We start from the raw sequence: 27,499 nt of genomic DNA on the forward strand, positions 1-27,499 counted from the left end.
TATTGTCACCCTGCTTGTTTAGCTTCTATGCAAAGCACATCATGAGAAACGCTGGGTTGGAAGAAACACAAGCTGGAATCAAGATTGCTGGGAGAAATATCAGTAACCTCAGATATGCAGATGACACCACCCTTATGACAGAAAGTGAAGAGGAGCTAAAAAGCCTCTTGATGAAAGTGAAAGAGGAGAGTGAAAAAGCTGGCTTAAAGCTCAACATTCAGAAAACGAAGATCATGGCATTTGGTCCCATCACTTCATGGGAAATAGATGGGTAAACAGTGGAAACAGTGTCAGACTTTATTTTGGGGGCTCCAAAATCACTGCAGATAGTGTGGAAGAAAAGTTATGTCCAATCTAGATAGTATATTCAAAAGCAGAGACATTACTTTGCCGACTAAGGTCCGTCTAGTCAAGGTTTTTCCTGGGGTCATGTATGGATGTGAGAGTTGGACTGTGAAGAAGGCTGAGTGCCAAAGAATTGGTGCTTTTAAACTGTGGTGTTGGAGAAGACTCTTGAAAGTCCCTTGGACTGCAAGGAGATCCAACCAGTCCATTCTGAAGGAGATCAACCCTGGGATTTCTTTGGAAGGAATGATGCTAAAGCTGAAGCTCCAGTACTTTGGCCACCTCATGCGAGGAGTTAACTCATTGGAAAAGACTGATGCTGGGAGGGATTGGGGGCAGGAGGAGAAGGGGACGACAGAGGATGAGATGGCTGGATGGCATCACGGACTCGATGGACGTGAGTCTGAGTGAACTCCGGGAGTTGGTGATGGACAGGGAGGCCTGGCGTGCTGCAATTCATGGGGTCGCAAAGAGTCGGACATGACTGAGCGACTGAACTGAACTGAAGATTCTAAAGTAGGTGCAACACACTGTTCATTCAATCACCAAATATGCACTGAGCTCCTGTGAATGCCAGGAGCTGATCTAGACCTGGGGAAAAGCAGTGAGTGTAACACAGGCCTTGCCCTCATGCCACTTACATTAGAAAGCCCACTTCAGAGCCTCAATTTTTACCTCCTTTATGTCAATCATAGCCTTTGAACTCACCAAGGAAAGAACGCCCTAAGGCTGTGGAGGTAAGTAGAAATTATGTCGTCATTGGGCCGAGTCCTTCTTTCCCATGTTTCCATCAGGAGACAGTCATTCAGAAACACCTTCTCCTGCCAATTCTCAGGCAATCTTTTAGTGTCTTTCAGTTGGCACTGTTCATACACTCAATTCTGTTTTTCCCTCAGCACCTTACGGTCACTTAGGTCAGACTCCATCCAATAAAGCCTTAAATCTTTGCAATTCTTTCTTGCTTGGATCTGCCACTAAGGCTTTTCCAAGTTCAAGATCAATTTTCAAGTCAAATGACTCATAAAAGTAATTGTTAAGCATGATTTCACAGTGTTTTGAGGACATCCTTGTAGAGTACACATTAGCAAAAAATATTCAATGCACAAAATTAAGTTGGCTTAGCTAAGCTGCAAATTGAGTCCTAAAATATTTTTGCCTGATATTTTGTTGTCTTGACTCCAAATTTGAAGTTGCTTTATAAATATTATTCATCTTACAGTATCATTCTATGCGTAAAAATTCCTAATTCTGATATGTGTCTAACCTTTCTAAGAAATCTGATATTCTGAAGCCTGAATGATTCAATGATTTTTTTTCATTTATTTCCTAAAGATTTATTATATATTTACCATCTGCTAAGTGTCTGGCCAGCACTGGAATACAAATACAAGAAGGACAGACATGCTCTTACTCTCATAAAGCTTATAATCTCCGGTAAGTATAAGGGTCTTGGTGATGCAATGGTTCTATTTAGCCAACTCCTAAAGAGTCACTGATGTAAGAGGCCTTGAGGACACCTCTGATGTGAGAAAGGGAAAGGAGAGGGTGTGGGCTCTCCTTGGCTGGATGTATAAGGTCCTCCACAGTCTGGCTGGATTAGACTTCTGGAGAGTAGATACAGTGTAGCAGTGAAGAGCATAGGCTCTGGAGCCAAATTACCTGGGGTCTGAATCCTTGCTTTGCCAATTACCGATTGTGTGCATGGACCAGTTAGGGTAATTGTTTTATCACTCAGTACCCTCATCTGTACAACGGTAATAAAAATGAGATAATTTGTATAAAGTATTTAAAACTGCTTAAAACATTTTAAGTTCAATGAATTTGCTTTAAAAAAAAAAAAAAGAAAGAAAGAAAAAGTAAAAATTTTCCTTTTCTACCAATCCCACAGAAGAGCCCCGGATTCCATTCACTTTATCACATTGGCAAATCCACAAATCACCACATGTTGTTGGATATATATTCATTAGTAATTATTATTGCTATTATTATCACTGTTGCTAATCTATGGGATATCTCCTATATGCCAGGTGCTGTTTGTATAATTATTAGAGCCAGTGTGAGAATCAAGGATAAAGACCAGTTGGAGCTGAGTGGAATTCCTCGGGCAAGTAACTTGACCCCTTAGAGCCTTAGTTAAGTCACCTGAAAATGAAGATGATGGCATCTTCACAAAAGCTATGGAAAGGACTGAATACATGCAATGCAAAGAATCAGGAACTTGATAAATATTCAATAATGAAGAACTAGGGGGAGAGGGAGAGAAAGAAAAGGAGAATAATCTAAGAGGGGGCTGACATTTTTTAGTTAGAAAACTGAGGCTCAGTGTTCTCAACCTCTGTCTTCCCGTTCATCCCTGTTCAGGGACTCTTCCTCACCCCGTGCTGTGCGCCCATCAACTGCAGTTTATCCTGTAATTCTTGTTTAAAACTCTCTCATTGAACAACCCTGCCCTTATTGAGCTGTGGAGCTGTCCATTGGAAAGAGTGGGATACTAAGCTTCCAGGACTGCTTGTTGAAACTATTTTTCCGGTATCACAGATACTTGGAGATATTTGATCTCTCTTGCTTCATAAGCAGATACATTATCTCCTTCGGATGAACCCTTAAATAGCTATGTCTATTATGTTCCTTCACATATGCTACCTGCTATTGTAGTTATTTGGGGACTTATCTACTCCAGTAGGTCACACTTTTTTTTTTTTTTTTAAACAGGACCGTGTTTTACTCAGAAGATCCAGAGGTAAAGACTCCACCTGTCAATGCAGGAGAGACATGGGTTGGATCCCTGAATCAGGAAGATCCCCTGGAAAAGGAAATGGCTGCCCATTCTAGTATTCTTGCCAGGAAAATCCCATGGATAGAGGATCCTGGCAGACTATAGTCCATGGGGTTGCAAAGAGTCAGACACAACTTAGTGACTAAACAACAATAACCCCAGCATCTGCAGTGATTCTTCCAGATCTTTCTTTGTGATCTTTGGCTCTTCACCTCCCTCTTGAAACAGTTGTACTATTTACTGGGAAAGTTGGAGGAAGGAAACACTAGGTATAAACACTCTTCGTCTCCAAATGCATCTGTATTTTCTGATGCCTGGTTTCTTTTTTTCTGTTTTTTTTTTCATATTTATTTATTTATTTTTAGTTTTTTATTTTTTAAATTTTAAAATCTTTAATTCTTACATGCGTTCCCAAACATGAACCCCCCTCCCACCTCCCTCCCCATAACATCTCTCTGGGTCATCCCCATGCACCAGCCCCAAGCATGCTGTATCCTGCATCAGACATAGACTGGCGATTCAATTCTTACATGATAGTATACATGTTAGAATGCCATTCTCCCAAATCATCCCACCCTCTCCCTCTCCCTCTGAGTCCAAAAGTCCGTTATACACATCTGTGTCTTTTTTCCTGTCTTGCATACAGGGTCAACATTGCCATCTTCCTAAGTTCCATATATATGTGTTAGTATACTGTATTGGTGTTTTTCTTTCTGGCTTACTTCACTCTGTATAATTGGCTCCAGTTTCATCCATCTCATCAGAACTGATTCAAATGAATTCTTTTTAACGGCTGAGTAATACTCCATTGTGTATATGTACCACAGCTTTCTTATCCATTCATCTGCTGATGGACATCTAGGTTGTTTCCATGTCCTGGCTATTATAAACAGTGCTGTGATGAACATTGGGGTACATGTGTCTCTTTCAATTCTGGTTTCCTTGGTGTGTATGCCCAGTAGTGGGATTGCTGGGTCATATAGCAGTTCTATTTCCAATTTTTTAAGGAATCTCCACACTGTTCTCCATAGTGGCTGTACTAGTTTGCATTCCCACCAACAGTGTAGGAGGGTTCCCTTTTCTCCACACCCTCTCCAGCATTTATTGCTTGCAGATTTTTGGATCGCAGCCATTCTGACTGGTGTGAAGTGGTACCTCATTGTGGTTTTGATTTGCATTTCTCTAATAATGAGTGATGTTGAGCATCTTTTCATGTGTTTGTTAGCCATCTGTATGTCTTTGGAGAAATGTCTATTTAGTTCTTTGGCCCATTTTTTGATTGGGTCATTTATTTTTCTGGAATTGAGCTGCAGAAGTTGCTTGTATATTTTTGAGATTAGTTGTTTGTCAGTTGCTTCATTTGCTATTATTTTCTCCCATTCAGAAGGCTGTCTTTTCACTGCCTATATTGCTTATATTTTCCTTTGTTGTGCAGAAGCTTTTAATTTTAATTAGATCCCATTTGTTTATTTTTGCTTTTATTTCCAGAATTCTGGGAGGTGGATCATAGAGGATCCTGCTGTGATTTATGTCTGAGAGTGTTTTGCCTATGTTCTCCTCTAGGAGTTTTATAGTTTCTGATCTTACATTTAGATCTTTAATCCATTTTGAGTTTATTTTTGTGTGCGGTGTTAGAAAGTGACCTAGTTTCATTCTTTTACAAGTGGTTGACCAGTTTTTCCAGCACCACTTGTTAAAGAGATTGTCTTTACTCCATTGTATATTCTTGCCTCCTTTGTCAAAGATAAGGTGTCCATATGTGTGTGGACTTATCTCTGGGCTTTCTATTTTGTTCCATTGATCTATATGTCTGTCTTTGTGCCAGTACCATACTGTCTTGATGACTGTGGCTTTGTAGTAGAGCCTGAAGTCAGGCAAGTTGATTCCTCCAGTTCCATTCTTCTTTGTCAAGATTGCTTTGGCTATTCGAGGTTTTTTTGTATTTCCATACAAATCTTGAAATTATTTGTTCTAGTTCTGTGAAAAATGTGGCTGGTAGCTTGATAGGGATTGCGTTGAATTTGTAAATTGCTTTGGGTAGTATTCTCATTTTCACTATATTGATTCTTCCGATCCATGAACATGGTATATTTCTCCATCTATTAGTGTCCTCTTTGATTTCTTTCATCAGTGTTTTATAGTTTTCTATATATAGGTCTTTAGTTTCTTTAGGTAGATATATTCCTAAGTATTTTATTCTTTTCGTTGCAATGGTGAATAGAATTGTTTCCTTAATTTCTTTTTCTACTTTCTCATTATTCGTGTATAGGAATGCAAGGGATTTCTGTGTGTTGATTTTATATCCTGCAACTTTACTATATTCATTGATTAGGTCTAGTAATTTTCTGGTGGAGTCTTTAGGGTTTTCCATGTAGAGGATCATGTCATCTGCAAACAGTGAGAGTTTTACTTCTTCTTTTCCAATTTGGATTCCTTTTATTTCTTTTTCTGCTCTGATTGCTGTGGCCAAAACATCCAGAACTATGTTGAATAGTAGTGGTGAAAGTGGACACCCTTGTCTTGTTCCTGACTTTAGGGGAAATGCTTTCAATTTTTCACCATTGAGGATAATGTTTGCTGTGGGTTTGTCATATATAGCTTTTATTATGTTGAGGTATGTTCCTTCTATTCCTGCTTTCTGGAGAGTTTTTAACATAAATGGATGTTGAATTTTGTCAAAGGCCTTCTCTGCATCTATTGAGATAATCATATGGTTTTTATTTTTCAATTTGTTAATGTGGTGAATTACATTGATTGATTTGCGGATATTGAAGAATCCTTGCATCCCTGGGATAAAGCCCACTTGGTCATAGTGTATGATCTTTTTAATGTGTTGTTGGATTCTGATTGCTAGAATTTTGTTGAGGATTTTTGCATCTATGTTCATCAGTGATATTGGCCTTTAGTTTTCTTTTTTTGTGACATCTTTGTCAGGTTTTGGTATTAGGGTAATGGTGGCCTCATAGAATGAGTTTGGAAGTTTACCTTCCTCTGCAATTTTCTGGAAGAGTTTGAGGAGGATAGGTGTTAGCGCTTCTCGAAATTTTTGGTAGAATTCAGCTGTGAAGCCGTCTGGACCTGGGCTTTTGTTTGCTGGAAGATTTCTGATTACAGTTTCAATGTCCGTGCTTGTGATGGGTCTGTTAAGATTTTCTATTTCTTCCTGGTTCAGTTTTGGAAAATTGTACTTTTCTAAGAATTTGTCCATTTCTTCCACGTTGTCCATTTTATTGGCATACAACTGCTGATAGTAGTCTCTTATGATCCTTTGTATTTCTGTGTTGTCTGTTGTGATCTCTTCATTTTCATTTCTAATTTTATTGATTTGATTTTTCTCTCTTTGCTTCTTGATGAGTCTGGCTAATGGTTTGTCAATTTTATTTATCCTTTCAAAGAACCAGCTTTTGGCTTTGTTGATTTTTGCTATGGTCTCTTTTGTTTCTTTTGCATTTATTTCTGCCCTAATTTTTAAGATTTCTTTCCTTCTACTAACTCTGGGGTTCTCCAATTCTTCCTTTTCTATTGCTTTAGTTGTAGAGTTAGGTTATTTATTTGACTTTTTTCTTGTTTCTTGAGGTATGCCTGTATTGCTATGAACTTTCCTCTTAGCACTGCTTTTATAGTGTCCCACAGGTTTTGGGTTGTTGTGTTTTCATTTTCATTAGTTTCTATGCATATTTTGATTTCTTTTTTGATTTCTTCTGTGATTTTTTGGTTATTCAGAAGTGTGTTGTTCAACCTCCATATGTTGGAATTTTTAATAGTTTTTCTCCTGTAATTGAGATCTAATCTTAATGCATTATGGTCAGAAAAGATGCTTGGAATGATTTCGATTTTTTTTGAATTTATCAAGTTTAGATTTATGGCCCAGGATGTGATCTATCCTGGAGAAGGTTCCATGAGTATTTGAAAAAAAGGTGAAATTCATTGTTTTGGGGTGAAATGTCCTATAGATATCAATTAGGTCTAACTGATCTAATGTATCATTTAAAGTTTGCGTTTCTTTGTTAATTTTCTGTTTAGTTGATCTGTCCATAGGTGTGAGTGGGGTATTAAAGTCTCCCACTATTATTGTGTTATTGTTGATTTCCCCTTTCATACTTGTTAGCATTTGTCTTACATATTGCGGTGCTCCTATATTGGGTGCATATATATTTATAATTGTTATATCTTCTTCTTGGATTGATCCTTTGATCATTATGTAGTGGCCTTCTTTGTCTCTTTTCACAGCCTTTGTTTTAAAGTCTATTTTATCGGATATGAGTATTGCCACTCCTGCTTTCTTTTGGTCTCTATTTGCGTGGTATATCTTTTTCCAGCCCTTCACTTTCAGTCTGTATGTGTCCCTTGTTTTGAGGTGGGTCTCTTGTAAGCAGCATATAGAGGGGTCTTGTTTTTGTATCCATTCGGCCAGTCTTTGTCTTTTGGTTGGGGCGTTCAACCCATTTACGTTTAAGGTAATTATTGATATGTATGATCCCGTTACCATTTCCTTTATTGTTTTGGGTTCGGGTTTATACACCCTTTTCGTGTTTCCTGTCTAGAGAATATCCTTTAGAATTTGTTGGAGAGCTGGTTTGGTGGTGCTGAATTCTCTCAGCTTTTGCATGTCTGTAAAGCTTTTGATTTCTCCTTCGTATTTGAATGAGATCCTTGCTGGGTACAGTAATCTGGGCTCTAGGTTATTGTCTTTCATCACTTTAAGTATGTCTTGCCATTCCCTCCTGGCCTGAAGAGTTTCTATTGAAAGATCAGCTGTTATCCTTATGGGAATCCCCTTGTGTGTTATTTGTTGTTTTTCCCTTGCTGCTTTTAATATTTGTTCTTTGTGTTTGATCTTTGTTAATTTGATTAATATGTGTCTTGGGGTGTTTCGCCTTGGGTTTATCCTATTTGGAACTCTCTGTGTTTCTTGGACTTGGGTGATTATTTCCTTCCCCATTTTAGGGAAGTTTTCAACTGTTATCTCCTCAAGGATTTTCTCATGATCTTTCTTTCTGTCTTCTTCTTCTGGGACTCCTATAATTCGAATGTTGGAGTGTTTCATATTGCCCTGGAGGTCTCTGAGATTGTCCTCATTTCTTTTAATTCGTTTTTCTTGTTTCCTCTCTGATTCATTTATTTCTACCATTCTATTTCACTAATCCTATCTTCTGCCTCCGTTATTCTACTATTTGTTGCCTCCAGAGTGTTTCTGATCTCATTTATTGCATTATTCATTATATTTTGACTCTTTTTTATTTCTTCTAGGTCCTTGTTAAACCTTTCTTGCATCTTCTCAATCCTTGTCTCTAGGCTATTTATCTGTGATTCCATTTTGATTTCAAGATTTTGGATCATTTTCACTATCAATATTCAGAATTCCTTCTCTGGTAGAGTCCCTACTTCTTCCTCTTTTGTTTGGTTTGGTGGGCAACTCTCCTGTTCCTTTACCTGCTGAGTATTCCTCTGTCTCTTCATCTTGATTACATTGCTGCGTTTGAGGTGGCCTTTTTATATTCTGGTAATTTGTGGAGTTCTCTTTATTATGGAGCTTCCTCACTGTGGGTGGGGTTCTATCAGTGGCTTGTCAAGGTTTCCTGGTTAGGGAGGCTTGTGTTGGAGTTCTGGTGGGTGGAGCTGGGTTTCTTCTCTCTGGAGTGCAGTGGAGTGACCCGTAATGGGTTATGAGACATCAAAGGTTTGGGGATAATTTTGAGCTGCCTGTATATTGAAGCTCAGGGGAGTGTTCCTGTGTTGCTGGAGAATTTGTGTGGTATGTCTTATTTTGGAATTTGTTGGCCCTTGGGTGGAGCTTGGTTTTGGTGTAGGTATGAAGGCATTTGATGAGCTCCTATTGCTTAATGTTCCCTGAATTCAAGAGTTCTCTAATGTTTTCAGGCTTTGGATTTAAGCCTCCTGCTTCTGGTTTTCAGTTTTATTTTTACAGTAGCCTCTAGACTTCTCCATCTATACAGCACTGATGATAAAACATCTAGGTTAAAGATGAAAAGTTTCTCCACATTGAGGGACACTCAGAGAGGTTCACTGAGTTACAAGGAGAAGAGAAGATGGAGGGGGTAGTTAGAGGTAACTGGAATGAGATGCGGTGAGATCAAAAGAGGAGAGAGCAAGCTAGCCAGTAGTCACTTTCTTATGTGCTCTCTATAGTCTGGACCGCTCAGAGGTATTTACAGAGTAATACGGGGCAGAGGAGAGGGAGGAAGTAGACAGAGGTGACCAGGAGGATAAGAGAGAGGAATGAGAAGGAGAGAGACAAATCCTGCCAGTAACCAGTTCCTTAGGTGTTCTCCACCGTCTGGAACACACAGAGATTCACAGAGTTGGATAGAGAAGAGATGGGGGAGAAAAGAGACAGAGGCCACCTGGTGGAGAAAAAGGAGAGTCCAGAGGAGGAGAGAGTGATCAAGCCAGTAATCTTGCTCTCAGGTAAACTTGGGTAGTGAAGTTTGGGTTTTTAAATGTACAAAATTGACAACAAAAACCTAAGAGCAAAGATTAAAAATCTGTTTTTGAAGACAATGGTCTGCTTTTCTGGTTGCCTGATGTCCTCTGCCAGCCTACAGAAGATGTTTTGTGGAGTTTGTTCGGCGTTGAAATGTTCTTTTGAGGAATTTGTGAGGGAGAAAGTGGTCTTCCCGTCCTATTCCTCCGCCATCTTTCCCTCCTCCTGATGCCTGGTTTCTAAAGAAGCAATGAACCTCTCTTGAGCAAAGCATACAACTTTACTGATGCATATCCATTTTTATTTGTGCTCTTAGACATATTTTAGAGAGCTAGCCAGCACAGCCTAAGGGTTAAACGTGTGTTCTGTTTAGCCCCTGCCTCCAGGGTGAGTGGTGTTTGGTGGTTTAGCCGCTAAGTCGTGTCCGACTCTTTGCGACCCCATGGACTGTAGTCTGCCAGGCTCCTCTGTCCATGGGATTCTCCAGACAAGAATCCAGGGTGAAAAAAAAAAAAAAAAAGAATCCAGGGTGAGAATAAGGATTAAATGAGTTAGTCTGTGGAAAGTACTTAGTAGATAGAGTACTTAGCACATGGAATACAATCAGTAATTGTTGTGTGCGTGTGTGCTAAGTCACTTCAGTCGTGTCTGACTCTGTGTAACCCTATGGACTGTAGCCCACCAGGCTCCTCTGTCCATGGGATTCTCTAGGCAAAAATACTGGAGTGGGTTGCCATGCCCTCCTCCAGGGGATCTTCCTTACCCAGGGATGGAACCTGGGTCTCCTGCATTGCAGGCAATTTCTTTACTGTCTGAGCCACCGCGAAAGCCCCCAGAATTGTTAGCTATTATTATTAACCTTCCATCATCTTCTACAACTAGCTTCTTTAATAATCTTCTTTCATCCCTTTCTTCGGAGAAGGTAATGGCACCCCACTCCAGTACTCTTGCCTGGAAAATCCCATGGAGGGAGGAGCCTGGTAGGCTGCAGTCCATGGGGTCATGAATAGTCGGACATGACTGAGCAACTTCACTTTCACTTTTCACTTTCCTGCATTGGAGAAGGAAATGGCAACCCAGTCCAGTGTTCTTGCCTGGAGAATCCCAGGGACAGGGAAGCCTGATGGTCTGCCGTCTATGGGGTCGCATAGGGTCAGACACGACTGAAGTGACTTAGCAGCAGCAGTAGCAGCCTCCCTTTCTTCAATCTTATTCTCAAATCTCAAATTCTAAAAAAGTATCCTTCTAACCATGCACTCTGCTTAATCCATCATCTTCACTGGCTTCTTTCTTTTGGTTGTGAACCAAATTTCTGGAAAGAATAGTTCATATTTACTGGCTTTATAACCTAATTTCCCGTTTCTTCCCTGATTTACTGCAGGCAATCTAGATTCCAGACCCAGTACTCCACTGACTCTGTTCTGACAAAAATCACCAGTGACTTCTTCGGTCTTCATCCTACTTGATGTCCTTTTGGAAAAACTCCCCCTACCTCAGCTTTGATATTAATAACTTTACTTTCTCAATTATCCCCCTGTATCTCTAACATCCCCTTCACCCTCTTTCAGTAGCTCCATTTCCTCTGTTCACTCCCTGAATGTTAATATTCCTGAGTATTCTTTCCTTTACCTTATTTCTTCTCATAGACTATGTGAGTGAATCTGGATCTTTGGCCCTGACCTCTTGACTGAACTATAGACTCATAGAGCTAATCACTCGTTAGGTATCTCTGCCCTGACAATCCACGTGCATCTCTAAACCAACATGATGTCTTCCCTATCTCACTTAATGGCCCACCAACCAGTTAGCCAAGTTACACGTCTCAAGGCAACCCTCAAGGCAATTATTACCTCCATTTCCAATCAGTTATCTAGACCAGATTCTGTCTCCCTTATTCATAATGAGCTACCTTTGCCTCTCCATTCTCACCATGTCTCTGCAAATCCAGAGCCTCATTATTTCTCCAACTTGGGACTGTTGAGGACCTTCCTCATCAATTGTCCACTCTCTAGTTTCTTACTATAGATAATCCAGTGTGCCACAGTTTCCAAGTATGATAATTATAAAACAGGTCTATTTCCCTCACTTTCTGAATATAATTTTGCAGTATTTTCCCACTGCCTGCAAATAAAGCCTACTTTTTAAACGTTTGTCTAGCAAAATTCCACTGAATACTCTAAGATCTAGTTTCTTTGTACTACTTTTGTTCCCAGGCTAACCAAGGCACTTCTTTTGTACCTTACTGTGTATAATCTGCAGTCTAGCTCATATCTCTCCTCCTGTGACATAATCACTGGGATAGACTAGTTGACCCCTAAAGGTGATGTCACCAAGCTATAATGGTATCTCTCCTGTTGTATTACCTGCTTAAAAGTGCTTGCTATCCAGAGACCCAAATGGAAACCTAGAAGTTGTCCTAGATTTCTCATTTATATATGTAGTCAATAGATACTAACAATATTACCTGCCAGGCATCATAAATAATGCATCATCATAATAACACCAAATATTATACCACACTTACTATGTGACAGGCCTTGTTTGAAGTTAGATAGGTATATAGAGATAGATAGATATGATGTACAAATATATAACACAGAACTAATAGAGTATACAAATATTAATATGTATATCAAATAGCTGTAGTGAGTATTAAGTGTTCTAAGTGTACTTTTATACATATCAGTTAGAACAGTTATCCTCACAATAACCATTTGAGATACATGCTCTTATTTTACTTTAGATGGTAGGGAAACTTTAATTTAGAGAGGATTACCAATTTACTCAAGATCACACAGTTAATAAACCATGGAGCTGGGCTGTGAACCCAATCAGGATAGCACCAAATTCCTTTCTTAACAGTTGCTCTTTTCTGCCTTTGATTCAAGTAGCAGTAATAGCAGCATCCCCTAAAGTTTTCTATGTAAGGAGCACAGTTCTGAATATATTACATGCATTACTTCATTCAGTCCTTACAATGCCTTCTGTGAGCTAGGTGCTCTTGGTGCCATTTTTCACCTTGATTTCCTGTATAGATAAACTTAAAGAAAACTGGATCAGAATTCAAACTGGAAACCCTGGAAATGAAATAGTTCAAAAGAGTAGCTTGTACTCTTTAAAAGGCTTGTTTCAGAATTCCTTGGACTTTTCTCTCTCTTTCAGATAATTTAACATAAACTGTTAGATACCTTTCCAATATGAGAGTTAGGGTCCTTTTTATCCATTCAGTCATCTACCTATTAAGCAAACATTTATTGAATATCTACTGTCTGAAAGACACTGAATACTCCAGAGAATATTTCTTCTCTTCAGAAAATAAAAAAAAAATCTAGAAAGTGAAAGAGACATAAAAGGCAACAAGTATAATGAAGTATAACAGGTAGAATTATAGAGAGGTTAAAAAAACAGATTCTAGTGACTATAACCATGGGAAACAGAAATGCAACAAGGGTGGAGGAGTGATGCTCTCATTACGATTATAGATCTTTAAAAGCTATCATTTGAAGCCATGTTTATTATTGGGCTGGGAATAATAACACTTCTATGTTTGTATAGCACCAATTCTGTACAATTTTAAGATAATATCTTAGTAATCTTCACAACCTTGGAGGTCTGACCAATTATAATTATCACCATTTGCCATACGGGAAAGCAGAAGTACCAGGTAGGGAAGGCAGAAATTCAGGGTTGCTCAAAAAGTTACTGGTGGACCTAGAAATGGAATTCTAATTTTCTGTAGCTCATTGAAGTGTCCAGAATAATAAGATCATGTGAATTCCACACTCTCTCCCCATTTCTCTCCTTTTCATGGAAAAGTAGAGCAAAATGTTATAGCTGAAAAGGCTAAAGTGGAGCTAAGGACAACTGGATACAGTGATGAGCTCTGCAGGAAATGCTGGATGAATTCTGGTACAGATTTGTGATAACGAGTAGGACTGATGTTTTGGGGATAACTCAGGCTGTCTGCCAGAAGGAAACTTTGTTTTGGCTTTAAAGTTGATGTATATAGGTATAACTTAGAGTAAATTATATAAATCATGGGTGTACACATTGATAATGTCTACAAATGAATACTGTATTTGTTCGCTAGACACACCATAACAAAATACAATAGACTGGGTGACTTAAGTAACAGAAATTAATTTTTTCACAGTTTTGGAGGCTGTAAGTACAACATTAAAGTGCTGTCAGAGTTACATGCCTCTGAAGCTTCTCTTCTGGCTTGCAGATAGCCACTCTCTTACTGTCCCTTCACATGATCTTTGCTCTGTGGGCTTGTATCCCTGAGGTCCCCACCTCTTTTTCTCAGTCATTCTAGATTAGTGAGTGAGTGAAAGTCACTCAGTCATGCCCGACTCTTTGCAAGTCTATGGACTGTCCATGGAATTCTCCAGGCCAGAATACTGGAGTGGGTAGCCTTTCCCTTCTCCAGGAGATCTTCCCAACCCAGGGATCGAACCCAGGTCTCCTGCACTGCAAGTGGATTCTTTACCAGCTGAGCCACAAGAGAAGCCCAAGAATACTGGAGTGGGTAGCCTATCCCCTCTGCAGGGGATCTTCCCAACCCTGGAATTGAACTGGGGTCTCCTGCATTGCAGGCGGATTCTTGACCAACTGAGCTATCAGGGAAGCCCTAATACTAGATTAAGGCTGTTCCCAAATGGTGTCTTAATTTAATCACCCTTATCTTCAAATAAAGTTACATCCCTAGATACTGGGGTGAGGGTGGAACTTTAACATACGAATTTGGAGGAGGACACAATTCAACCATAGAAGATACATATATAAGATACAGCCTAGATCAAGATATAGAACATTCCCTTGATCTCAGAAGGCTCTTCTGTACTTTCATCTAGTCAATCATTCTCCAGTGCTAATAGCTTTTCATCTTTATCACTATTGATATATTTTTTCCTGTTTCAGAACTCCATAATATTTACATGCTTGTTATCATTTTGACCACTATTTTTTCCCTCAAGATGATATATTTGAGGTTAATCCATATTATTTCATGTAGCAGTATTTTATTTCATTTTGTTGTGTACATATATTATAATTTATATAATATTTGAGTTGCTCCCAATTTTTGGCTTGTGATAAAGCTGCTGCAAGCATTCTTGTGTATGTCTTTCGGTGGACATAATCATCCCTTTCTGTAGAGTATATAGCAAAAGTGGAATTGCTAGGCTACAAATATATAGGTGTATTTAATGCCACTGTCTATGGGGTTGCACAGAAGTGACTTAGCAGCAGCAGCAGCAGTGTTAATAAATACTGTAGAATAACTTTCCAAAGAAGCTATACCAACACATACTCACACTAGCAATGTAAGTTCCAGTTGTTGAACATCTTGATCAACACTTAGCATTATCCGTCTCTAATTTTAGTCATTTTGATGGGATGTATATCATTGAAGTTTTAATTTGCATTTCCCTGATGACTAATGCTGTTGACTTTTGGTCACTTGATATCCTCTTTTGTCAACTGTTGTTTAAGTCTTCTTTCCATGTTTTAATTGGTTGACTTTTTTCTTAATTTCCAGTTTTTTGTATATTCTGGATACAGACCCTTTTTCAGGATTTGTATTACAAGTATCTTCTCTTGGTCTATGGCGTCTCTTTTTTTTCTTTTTAAATGGTGTCTTTTCATGAATAGACATTCTTAGTGTTAATTAAGTTCAATGTTTCAATCTTCCTTTTACAGGTTGTCTTGATGTTCCATTTTAAGAAATCTTGTCTAACTCCAAAGTCATGAAGATATTCTCCTGTGTTCTCTTCTAGAAATGTGATTGCTTTATTTTCATGTAAAAGATTATGATTCATCTCAAATTAGTTTTCCTGTATGTTTATCCAGTTGATCCAGTACCATTTGTCTCTCACTGAATTGCAGTAGTGGCTATGTAGCTAATTGTGTGTGTGCGTGCTCAGTCATGTCCAACTCTTTGTGACCCCATAGACTTAGCCTGCCAGGCTCCTCTGTTCAAGGGGTTTTCCAGGCTCCTCCTCCAGGGGATCTCCCTGACCCAGGGATCAAATACCTAGAAGAGAACTTGAGATAATATTAATTCATAAATAATTTTGGCTTGGGAAAGGCTGTTTCTAAAGTTCTTTTCAAACTTCTCAAGTTACTCAAAAATATTTAATACCCAAATTTTATAATTTAAATTTTAAATTATTAAATTAAATTTTTATCAATTTTAAAACAATCCAATAAAAAGGACAAAAAGAAAGATAAGAACAGATTGAAAAAATATTTTTTGTACATATGACAAAGCATCCTTAATATACAAGAAATTATCACAAGTAAACAAAAGATAAATAACCAATAGAATGAATGGGCAAGGGAGACCATGGGGGAGGAAATCTTAACAGAAAACAGGCACGTAAAAAGATACCCAGCCATATTCATATATTTTAGTTATACAAATTAAAACAGTAATAGTCATTTTTTTCTATTCAATTAAAAATTAAAAGTTTAGATAAGTTCAAGGCTGAAGGGAAGTAGGTATTACTATGTACTGCTGATAGTGTAAATGGTTAGAAAGCTTTTATAGGAAATTTTTCACCAGGCATTTCACAATTTTGTTGCAGTATTGCTTTTAATAGTGTAAACAGGCTGAGTTGTGTTTCCCTAAAATTCATATGTGGGAACGCTAACCACTGGGGCCCCTGAATGTGACTGTATTTGGAGATACGACTTTGAAGGAGGTGACTCAGTTAAGATGAGGTTGTTAGGATGGCCCCTAGTCTAATTCAACTGGTGTGCTCCTAAGAAGAGGACATTAGGACACCAACAGATGCGCAAAGGGAAGAGCTCGAGGAGACAGAGGGAGAGCACGGTCATGTACCGCACGAGAAGCGAGACCTCAGAAGAAAGCAGCCCTTCAGACACCTTAGTCTTGCAATTCTGGCCTCCAAACTGTGAGAAAATAAATTTCTGTTGTTTAAGCCCCTAGTCTGTGGTATTGAGTCATGGCAACCCTTGGAAACTAACACACACGGTAATTTTCGATGGCTGTAAAAGGAAGAAAATGTCACCAACAGTTATCTCCAAAAAAATGGGATTATAGAGGAGGAAGGATAGAAGGTAGAGAAATTTTGTTTTACCTTATACCTCCCTATGCTGTTAATATTTAAAATATCAAACCCATATTATTACTGTTGTAATAAAATAGTTAACTTTAAAAAACAATGGAAATTTTTTATTGTCTCTGTGCATCAGTATTTAAAGAATCAAGAAAAATGCCAAGAAATCTCCTTTGTGAGCATAAAACGTTTCTCTTGTCTTGCTTATTTTTGATTTGCCATTTCTTCATGGTCTAGCTTTGAAAATAAATGTAATTCATTTTGACTTTTTTGTTTGGTTCAGTTGCTAGTAGTTCAGCAGTATTGTTTTCTATTGCTTTTCTTTTATAAATCTTTGGATTTATTTCTTCTTTCAAAACTTGAGAAATCATAATTTCGTGCACTCAAGAATTGCATCAGAGTATTTAGAAAAATCCCTCAGCTTAAAGTTGAGTTCTTCATTTTTCCAGAAGACATCAACCAATCTACTGTAACATGAAATGAGTAATAACCATGCTGTTGTAATAACCCTCTCTTTTAATTACAATCTAGGAAAAAAGGGTTAGGGATAAATATATGGTAGACAGCACTGTTATTGGGCAATATTCCACTCTAAACACAAGTCTACAGCTCTACTTAAAATCCCCTTAGAAACATGATTCTCAGATAACTAAGGGAACGCAAAAATGGTATAGCCACTAATTATTAGTTGACATTAAATGTTAATATAACTTTATTGCCAACATTTGTTTTCTTTATTTTTGGAGAATATTATTGAAGTCTAAGTAACTATCTCAGGGTAAAAACATGGTAGTATGGATTAGTAAATAAATGAAAAATGTGACATTTAATTAACCCACTTTAAAATTGCTCAGACGTTCTTCAAACAGAGGTTAAAGTAGGAATGGATAAAATACTGTAGCTGAATGGCAGGAACCTCCTTGGGGCTTAACCCTCCAAGCTTTCTCACAATTGGCTGGCATCATCTATAGCCTTCACTGACATTATAATCCAATTGAATAAGCATTATTTTATGGGCCTCCTATGGGTCTGAAACTTTTGTTAGGTCCTATAAGGGCAAGAAAAGAAGTAAATGAAATCTGAAACAGCCAAGGCACCATGGAGAACGTTAGGAATCACACACCACAGTAGTGTTTGCCTGACTTAAGCAGAGGGGAAGCCATCCTTACTTCAGCCCTTAGTCTCAGCAATGGGAACAGCAGAGTAAAAGAACAAGATAGGAAATACTATGTGACTTGAAGGAAATTGTACAAACTATTTCCTTAAAAGTCCATGTTTAAAATGCCTTAATTACATACAGCTTACTCATTTGGTCATTCATTTGCTCAGCAAATACATATTTGGTGCCTATGATATCCCGGGCATTATGCCAGACACTGGGAATATAATGGATCAGCACATGGCCCTCCTCACTTTCAGGAGCTCACAGATAAATGGTATTGACAAAAAGTAAATTAATGACTGTGCTGTGTGTTGTGCTTAGTCACTCAGTCATGTCAGACTCTTTGCGACCCCATGAACTGTAGCTTGCCAAGTACCTCTGTCCATGGGGACAGGCAGCAATATTGAAGTAGGTTGCCCTCCTCCAGGAGATCTTTACAACCCAGGGATCAAACCCAAGTCTCCCACATTGCAGGCGGATTCTTTACTGTCTTGAGCCACCAGGGAAACCCAGATTAATGTCCAGATCTCCCAAATCTTAAAAAAAAAAAAAAAGCTAGAGACATCCTAGATTCGTGTGCAAATAGGAACTTGGATTCTTGGTCCATTGTCAAAAGACTTGGCTTCTTTGTATTTATAAAGAGGTTAGAACAAGGTTAAGAGAAAGGAGTGCCTCCCCACCTGGATTTGAATCCCAATTCTGCAGCTCCTAGGTATGTGAACTTTATTAAAATTAAAATAACTGCAGATGGTGATTGCAGCCATGAAATTAAAAGACACTTACTCCTTGGAAGGAAAGTTATGACCAACCTAGATAGCATATTCAAAAGCAGAGACATTACTTTGCCAACAAAGGTCCATCTAGTCAAGGCTGTGGTTTTCCAGTGGTCATGTATGGCTGTGAGAGTTGGACTGTGAAGAAAGCTGAACACTGAAGAATTGATGCTTTTGAACTGTGGTGTTGGAGAAGACTCTTGAGAGTCCCTTGGACTGTAAGGAGATCCAACCAGTCCATCCTAAAGGAGATCAGTCCTGGGTGTTCTTTGGAAGGAATGATGCTAAAGCTGAAACTCCTGTATTTTGGCCACCTCATGGGAAGAGTTGACTCATTGGAAAAGACTCTGATGCTGGCAGGGATTGGGGGCAGGAGGAGAATGGGGCGACAGAGGATGAGATGGCTGGATGACATCACCGACTTGATGGACGTGAGTTTGAGTGAACTCCGGGAGTTGGTGATGGACAGGGAGGCCTGGCATGCTGGAATTCATGGGGTCGAAAAGAGTCAGACACAACTGAGTGACTGAACTGAACTGAACTGATGCTCCAATTTCTTTATCTAGGGATATCAAACTGAGGATAATAATAGTGCCTACCTCACAGAGTGGTTATGAGTATTGAATTAGCTGTACATGTGAAGTTTAATAGTGCCTAACATAGTAAGCTTTATAGAGAATTCCGTGGATTGTATAGTCCATGGGATGGCAAAGAGTTGGACACAACTGAGCACTTTCACTTCACAGCCGCTTCTAGCTGAGCTCAGGTGACCCACAACAGGAAGTGGTCATTCCAGCTGACCCACAGACCTGTAAATAAAAAATACTTATATTCATAGAATTGTTTTTATAAGCCATTACATTTTGAACTGTTTTGTTATGAGGAATTATTGAAGCAGTAGCTAATTGGAGCGCTACCCCAGACTCTAGTGGGGTATTGGATAATACACAATATGTTCACCATACTTCCTTTGTAAACATACCATCTAAACTCTGAAACACATTAGGTCTTAGGGTTTTGGATTAGAAACTATAGTTTTGCATTTTATATAATCATTATGATTAATAATCTGCCTGCAATGCAGGAGATCCAGGTTCAATCACTAAGTTGAGAACATTCGCTAGAGAAGGAAATGGCAACCCGCTCCAGTATTCTTGCCTGGAGAATCCTATGGACAGAGAAGCTTGGTGGGCTACCATCCATGGGGTTGCAAAGAGTTGGACATGACTTCATAACATTCCAATTAGATATTCCCATTTTACAGATGAGAGAACTGAGTCTCATGTGGGTTATATAACGTTGAAAGTTTTACCACTAGTAATTGGCAGAGGCAAGATTTGACACAGGACTATATTATTAAATGTCAGATTATTCTGCTTTTCATAGATATTATTCATTTCTAGTAAATGTAACACATACACAAAAAAATGATTTATCTGCAGCTATATTTAGTATCTTTACTGTTAAAAAGTAATAACTTCTAATAACTTCTAACCTCAATTCTTGTGAATATTATCATAAACATTTTACATTTAAAATTTTATATTTATGAGATAGCCAATAGAAGCTCTTTTCCCCATAAGGCACTGAAATATTAGAAGGGATACTTTTTTGAAACAAACATTTTAATGATGGGAATGGATTAAATTACTGAACGCTAACATGTCTTACCTGCTCCTTGTCTGATGTGGCTGTAGATTGACTACTAACATTCAGAGTTCCAAATAACCCACTCATCTTTGCCATGGAGGCAAATTTTGATTTCAGGTTCATTAATTGATTTCATAAATTAAGTTGAGGAAGATTGTCATGATATTTCCCTTTGAGGAATTCTCATTGACTATTAAAGTTCCTTTGATTACTGTTAGTCATTAGTCAATCATTTTTAGAAATTATCTGGTTCTAAACATCAAATATAATAAATTATATTAGTGGTTATATTATGTTTAAGGCAAATGTGCTTAAGTCTTTGTTTCATTTCCTGGTCAGAATCAGATACTAAAGTTCAGGAACTGAAATTAAGAAAAAGTCAAACAAAATCATGAACTTTAGCTTCTACTAGAGGTGATTCAGGCCTTTTCTAGGTTGAATAATTTGGCTCTTGTTACCTCCCAGAGACTTACTACATAAGAGAAGTATTCAGTTTATGAAAGTACACTGACTTCAGAATTGTGGTATCTTGCCAACAAAGATTCCATCAAATTCTAAGATTAGTTGAACAGTAGAGGACAACTGCAAAGTTAACAATTATTAATTCTTACATTTCACATTTCTTTGAAACTTTGAAAAGCATGGAATCAACATTTTGGGACATCTTAAAAGAGCATTTTAATGATAAGAATTGACTATTTTGTTCATTTTTCTAATTTAAATAGTAATAACAATTTTGGTAGTGTATGTGAGAGTCAAAAATTTTTAAAGAAAAAAAAAATGTTGATCACCCACAATCTCAAATCTAAAATATAGCAAGTGACTATTTCAGTGTGTTGTAGAAAAGTATCAATAAAAGAATAACCTGACAGTTTGGAGTAATTTAACCTTTATTGTTCATTTATATAAGCTATGCTTAGACTTGGAAGATATAGTGGCTTAAATAATTATTTTTATTCCATTATAATAGAAATGATTGAATTCTTGGAATTTCTTGTTTTTCTTCATAATTTTGTTTCTATGTGTCTCTATATCTGATTTCGACATGTACAGCTGTCAGAGAAGTAATTTTGAATTAACTGATTTCCCCATGCTGTCTTTTCTTTGTGTCCTATAAGTAGAAGCAAAATTATCAGAGGCCAGGAAATGGTTTCTAATCTTTGGCTGAAAAGCTAGAAAATCTTAGTTTTATTAGTCACTAGCTTAAAACATTTCAAAAATAAAAGAAAGAAAGAAAACATATATACCAATTCACAAATTGCTGTCTTCAAAACATTTTGGGGTTGAGCTATGTATACGTATATATATGCATATATATGTATATATATATATATATATATATATATACGCATATATACACAATCTCTGTTTAGAGCTTTTTAAATTTAAGAGGAAAATGTAAATTCAGGAAAATCTTCAGGGGAATAGTGAGTATCAGGAGTATGTATCTGCTTGTATTCTTGGTTGAAAATGGATCTTGGGAAGAAAGACACACATGCTGAATGTTGGTGAGCAAAAAGGGTAAGTACTTTCCTGACAAAGCCACTGGCTTTGTTTTCTGGGCTTCTTTGCAGGGAGGGGAGCAGTGGAAGAGGTTGATTCATTTGTTTGTTTATTTCATAAGCGACCCCAAACTATGTTTAAAACAGCACCGAAACTCAAGAGCAAGTCTACACAATTTAGTCAACTTGTAAATGTCATTTGTTTGGGCAACTGAAAAACATATCTGCTTTTGATTTAAAACTTTTTGCCAAACAAAATGAAGATTTTTTGAGTTTATTCGACCCTCCTCAAGAATAAGTCAGTCTTGGAACTGACATTGCTTTTTTAATGCAAAGGTCCCTGTGAGCACTGGTATAGGTACTAATCAATCAGAGGAGAGGCCAATCTTAAACGACCACTCTTAGGCTGAATTAATGATTGTTGTCTAGTCTCCAAGTTGTGTCTGACTCTTTTGTGACCCATGGATTGTAGCCCACCAGGCTCCTCTGTCCATGGGATTTTCTAGGCAAGCATACTAGAATGGGTTGCCATTTCCTTCTCCAGAGGATTGAACCTATGTCTCCTTGTCTCCTGCATTCGCAGGCAGATTCTTTACCACTGAGCCACCAGGGAAGCTGAAATTAATAATACCTGCTGCTGGTGGTTTAGTCGCTAAGTTGTGTCCAACTCTTTTGCAACCCCATGGACCCATGGATTGCAGCCCACCAGGTTCCTCTGTCCATAGTATTTTCCAGGCAAGAATACTAGAGTGGGTTGCCATTTGGCTATCTGGTAAAGAATCTGCCTGCAATGCAGGAAACTCTGGTTCAATTCCTGGGTCAGGAAGATACCCTGGAGAAGGGATTGACTACCCACTCTGGTATTCTTGGGCTTCCCTGGTAGCTCAGATGGTAAAGAATCCACCTGCAATGCAGGAGACCTGGGTTCAATCCCTGGGTTAGGAAGATCCCCTGGAGGAGGGCACAACAACCCACTCCAGTATTCTTGCCTGGAAAATCCCATGGACAGAGGAGCCTTGCGGGCTACAGTCCATAGGGTTACAAAGAGTTGGACACGCCTGAGCTACTAAGCACAGCACAGCACAGCACAGCTGGCTATCAGCCCTACATGTTGAACTTCTTCAATCCATTTCACTGGTTGCCAACATAGTCATGGCCCAGAAAATCTTCATATGAAGTTTAGAACTAAAAACGGATGTAATAATAGAAGTCACACACACACACACAAAATAGAAAATAAAGGGACTAGCTCCTCTGATTTAGTTCTGAGATCAAAAATAATGTTATAGAATTATGGCCTATTCATTAAGGAGAATCCTTTTATTAATCCTAAAAATATTCAGGGCACTTCAAACGTATAACCTGGGGCTTGCTAAGTCCCTAAAAATTATGAATATTAGATTTTATTCTAATATTTTTGTTGTCATGTCCTGTCTCAAAATCTTTTTATAAATCAGAACTTGTGGGCTTTCCAACACAAATTTCAATGGTGTATGAATATGTTTAGTCTTTTTAATATCAAAAATTACTTTAATCTAGAAAGTGCAGCCCATTGACATCATTGACATCTCTTCCACAAAGACTTACAGTTACAACAGTGTTCATACACAGCATTTCACTAATTTTCTCAACCTGGTAAAGTTAATTGTCCCTGGTCACCATGAAGGAATTTAGGCTCAGAGAACTAAGTGACTTGTTACAAGGCACATGTATAGTGAATAGTGGCACAAGGCCTTGAACTCAGCCCTTCTGCCTTTCAGCACACACTATCTCTTAGATCTGAATGTGCATTGGAAGGATTGATGCTGAAGCTGAAGCTCCAATACTTTGGACAGCTGATGCGAAGAGCTGACTCATTGGAAAATACCCTGATACTGGAAAGAATTGAGGGCAGAAGAAAGGGATGAGATGGTTGGGTGGCATCATTGACTCAATTGACGTGTGTGTATGTGTTTGTGTGTGTGAGTCACTCAGTTGTGTCTGAGTCTTTGTGACCTCATGGACTGTAACCTGCCAGCTCCTCTCTCCATGGAATTCTCCAGGCAAGAATAGAAGTTTGAGCAAATTCCAGGAGAGATTGAACCACAGGGAAGCCTGTCTTGCTGCAGTTCATGGGGACACAACTTAGCAACTGAAAAAAAACCAGTCTTTTGTACAGACAGAATGAACTGGGAATACAGTTCTGGGCTGTCAGCTCTAAATGGTCAGAAAATCACACACAAAACTCCTGCTCTTCCTCTCCCCTTGCCCCCACATTTAATGTTTTCCACCAAGTAAACTTGGCTGTGGAAGCCAGTCTTTGGGTGAAAATAAGGCAGTGTCCCTAGGAATAATACCAGCTTGGGTTGGGGGAGCTGGGTTATGGAATCTGGGGGAGAAATTGGTGCCAAGCAAACAGTTCTGGTGTTGGCACAATGACAAGTACAAGTGTGCTCACCTCTTACCTTATACTGGCCCTTTAATTCTCTGCAGCCTGACCCCAGGTCCCTCAAAAGTTTTCTAATGAAAGAATCACTGCCAATTGCAGTGACTGACAATGGTTCTGCTGACTCACTTACCTTTCTTTTCCTTTTGGTTCTACTAAAAAAAAAAAAAAAATGCTGGGAATCCCATCACTGTGGGAATAGATTCAAGACCCTGTGAAAATCTACCTAAGGAAATCTCTGCACAAATTGTTAACAGAGGTCATGCCTGGGAAGATTTTCATTTTTACCACTTTTGTGGTACTGTTAATTTTTATGACTACATATTAGTTTGTGTTAAATAACACAACCAAGTATCTTAAAATCTATATAAGCTCTATCAACTATACATGGAAGAAAAATCAGTATTTCTACCTTTTGACGTTTCTTATAAAAGTTCTCATTGATATCTTGTACTATTACTTTCCTTTTTACAACTTTATGCAGCAGAACACTTTTAAAGGTGGCACAGGGTGACAGTAACAGTTTACCATCTGAAGTCAACTGACACCAGGTTGTGTCCTGGCTCCCTCAATAATCTGCTGTGCATCTGTAAGTAAAGCATTCAACCTCTCTGAACCTTGGTTCCCTATAATAGAAATTGACTGAATAACACCTACAGGTTCTCCTTCATCATTCATGGATAGCCTAAATCATCGTTTCTACTGTGTAGTATATTTGCTAGTAGTCCCTTGGTGTGCATTCTCTTTGTCTTTTATGAAAACTCTCAGCTACAAAAGCTCTTCACCTGTCTTCCCTGTAGTCAATAGAATATGAGCAGAAGCAATGTTTGCAACTTCTGGGTTGCACCTTTAGAAGCAAAAAACAAGTCTTTCCTTTGATCCTTTCCCCCTTTCTGCTTGCTGAAAGCTGACTGAGGAGATGTGTTGGTAATCCGTCTTCCACCACAAGGAGAGAACAACAGGAAGGATGGAGATAGAAGAAACAAACTTTTCACGCTATGAAGCTGCTTTATTATCGCTTATTGTTAAAATATTCTATGAGAGAAAAATACATTTCTATCTTGTTTAATGCACGTTTGATAAGCTGGGCTTCTGTTTTAGTAATTAAAGTTGGAATTTGCAGTTACAAGGGAAAACCAGCTTTATTCTATTTTCCTCAACTGTGTTTCAGTTGGCTTTGCTTTAATTCCCTGGTTGAAAGGTTTCTCCTCTTTTTAGTGGCACTGATAGTCTGTGGGTTTTAACAAACATGTTGTCCCATGGTAGGAAATTGCCATTCTAAACTCTAAGCCTATCCTAATTATGACTGATAGGCAGCTTGCTCATATTGTTGCTTCGTGGCCAGGTATTTATTTGTGTACGTGTTTTATCAAACACACAGGATTGATAGTTCTTTGAGTGAAGGACCTGTGTCTTGTTTATTTTTTATCCATTATAGCATCCTGCACAGAGCCTGGCACATTGCAAATGTGCAGTGAATGAATTCATGGTCACTGCTCTTGTGAGGAAGAGATGGTGCATCTAAGTTAAGTAAATTAAGTAAGAACCCTGACCTCTGGCTTTTCTAGATCTTCTGAGTGGGTTGATGCCACCTTGCAAGTCATCTAGGGTGGTGGACGCAGCATGTGGCTCAGAGATGGGCATACAACAAAGCCAGGTGAATCCGAAGCAATTTTTCCAGGATTTTTGTTAAAGCGCATTGAAGAAAAATGCTCATTCTGCTGTGGCTGTATCTTGGAGCTGTCAGCAGACATTTTGCTCCCAGGAGTAGAGAGCGTTCCTGAGAACAGCCCACCCAGAGGAAGGAGCGGCCGAGGCACAGGGCAAAGCCAAATCCCAATGACGTTGTCTCATCCTCTGTATGAAGCCCTACCCATGAATTTTCCAGTTATGTGAGCCAATACATTACTCTTTTTTGTTTAGCGCAGTTTCAGTTCACCCTGACTAATACACATGGGCTCTAGTACTAGATCATTAGTCTTGGGGAAATATTTTACCTCTTTGGGCCCCTTCTGAATATTGAGAGAGTTGGATTTGATAATTTCTAAGGCCCTTTCCAGCTCTCATTTCCAATTCTTTCTTCATGTGTATAGGAATCAGTTAGGGTAATGCTACTTGCTATGGCAGATAGACACCAGTATCTCAATGACATAGTACAAAAGATATTTATTTCTTACTCATATAAAATCCAAAACAGACATCTGAGTAGCAGCTGGCTCTCCTTCCAGTGAAGACTGGGACTTCTTTATCTTGTGATAAACTATGGGTTTGAAGATACCAGGTCAAAATGCTTATTATCACTAAGCCAGAAAACAAAGATTGTATGCCATGGAAGGATGCAAAGTTATTGAGCCAGTCTAAAATTAGCACATATCACTGTTGTTCACATTCTATTAGCTAAAACATGATCATATTTAATTGCAAACAAGACTTAAAAATGTTTCAGGGAGAAGAAAAAAATGGATTTGATAAATATCAACTCAATGTCTGCCACAAAAAGCCCTTGACCCATGCTTAGTACCTGGGTTCTTTATCCTTGTCTCTCAGGCTGGTTAACTATACACACTCCTTCTTATATCCTAGTAACTAGTTCTGTTGGCCTTGGAAAGAAGTATGATTAACAGAATTCACTGGGTCTAGACATTAGTAAGTTGAATAGGTTAAAGTGTATGTAGCTTGTGGAAAATACTAAAAGGAGCACTTCAGGTTCGATTCCACTTTTAGACTTGGTACCTGCGCAGTGGTTAGAGAGAAGGAAGCTGGACTTTCAGGCTTTGTTTGCATTTAAAGTAGGAGAAGGGAAATAATAGTACCAGTCATACATTCATCCAATAAATCTTTACTGCATGTCTCCACTCTGCCGGGAAGCAGCACATAGAAAGGCTATGGATACGGACTTTGGTGGTGGTCCAGTGGCTAAGACTCTGCACTCCTAATGCAGGGGTCTCAGATTTGATCGCTGGTCAGGGAACTAGATTCCACATGCTGCAATGAAGACTGAAGATGCTGTCTGCTGGAGCAGCCAAATACATTTTTTTTAAAATAAATAAATAGAAAACAAAGACTATGAATAGTGTTGACATTTGGTACAACATGGAAGGAGCAAATGCTCAAGGGTCTCTCGCCTTCAAAGTACCGTAACACTTGCTCATGTGTGGCCTCTCTTGCTGGCTTCATGCTTTTCACCCAGGCTGTGGGGTGTCTATGGAAGGGACTTTCTGTCTCAATGCTGTGTACTTCCTTAAAATGAGAAATTTATCTAATTTGGTTCCTTTCAACTTGTTTGAGAATTATCTTTCACCATGGTGAAACAAGCTAGGACCCACATTTAAAAGA

The sequence above is a fragment of the Ovis canadensis genome, chromosome 1 (genome assembly GCF_042477335.2).
Source record: "Ovis canadensis isolate MfBH-ARS-UI-01 breed Bighorn chromosome 1, ARS-UI_OviCan_v2, whole genome shotgun sequence".
NCBI lineage: Eukaryota > Metazoa > Chordata > Mammalia > Artiodactyla > Bovidae > Ovis > Ovis canadensis.